Here is a 1,231-nt window from a genome sequence, read left to right as displayed (position 1 = left end):
TAGATTCCCTTCTAGGTTGGTGTTCTTAATGCTGTCAACAAACCGAGAGGGTAAGATTAGATCTAAGGCGTTTTACCACCGAGAGGTGTAGATGAAATGCATGAATCAATCAATGCTAGAGATTTACTCACTTAGCCTAAGAGATTAGATGAGTAAGGGGTTTATTGACAATAATGAATCGATTCTCATTGCCTGCTTGGTCATGTTTCTCAACCGAGAGTTGGGCAGGGAAGTGATTAAGGTTGATTGTTTCTATCATGAGAGTGTTTTAACAAGATTTTAGAGATTCATTGTCTAGGAAATATTTGCTTGAGGCATGTAAGACATCTGTATTGGTCAGGAACACTTAGGATTTGATAGGAGCCTCCCAAGGAGTCGAAACTTAGGATAAACTTTGCATCCAAGAGACTGTGAAGTCTAAAAGATCAAAGGATGTGGAGCGAATGGTCGAACAAGAGCTGCTGAAGACTCCTGATTTACCGGTGGATCGATTCTTTGGATATTACACACCAAAGGGGATCAACAACTTGCTGGATATGACACACCAACAAGGAATGGATAGAGAGATGGATCGAGAGACGCCACAAAGATCTGTGAAAGGATATATGATAAGTCTGAACCAACCATGAACATAGATATGACACACCATGAACATGGAGTTCCAAAAATTACAAGATATCACATCTTGAAAGAGAAACTTCTCTGATTTTTTTACTCAACAACAAAACTTATTTTTATTTATGAATTAAGCATCATTATATAGAGGAGATACAACAATTTCGACCATAGCATGCCGCACAACTTAGGAATTAAAATTCAAACTCTATAGTGCATGTAAGAAAGAGAAAAACACATAAATAAATGCTGTTTTGAGGATGAGCGAAAATCTCTCTTTTCTTCTTGATTTTGGGCTGAATCCATTTTGTTGGGCTCCTCTGATGGACCAAGATTCTGGAACAATTTGGTTTGTAGCTTAATTCAATCAGGTCTTGTCAGAATCCTCCTTTGAATGGGCGTATGTCTGAGTTCGCGTAAGCTGGAGATCACCTGTTTTGTAAATTGCGTAACTCCTTCATCTGAACTTTGTTTGATCTGATTCTTCTTTGAGTAGTTTCGTAATTGATCTTTGCACATTCTCCAGCTGGTTTCATGCACAAATTCCTCGTGGTTGAGCAGATACGCATAAAAAATGAACACATGTCCTAATATTTCCCATTATCATATCATACTC

This window comes from Camelina sativa, chromosome 3 (genome assembly GCF_000633955.1).
Source record: "Camelina sativa cultivar DH55 chromosome 3, Cs, whole genome shotgun sequence".
NCBI lineage: Eukaryota > Viridiplantae > Streptophyta > Magnoliopsida > Brassicales > Brassicaceae > Camelina > Camelina sativa.
The sequence above is the reverse complement of the archived record's forward strand: the minus strand, read 5'-3'. Positions refer to the sequence as shown.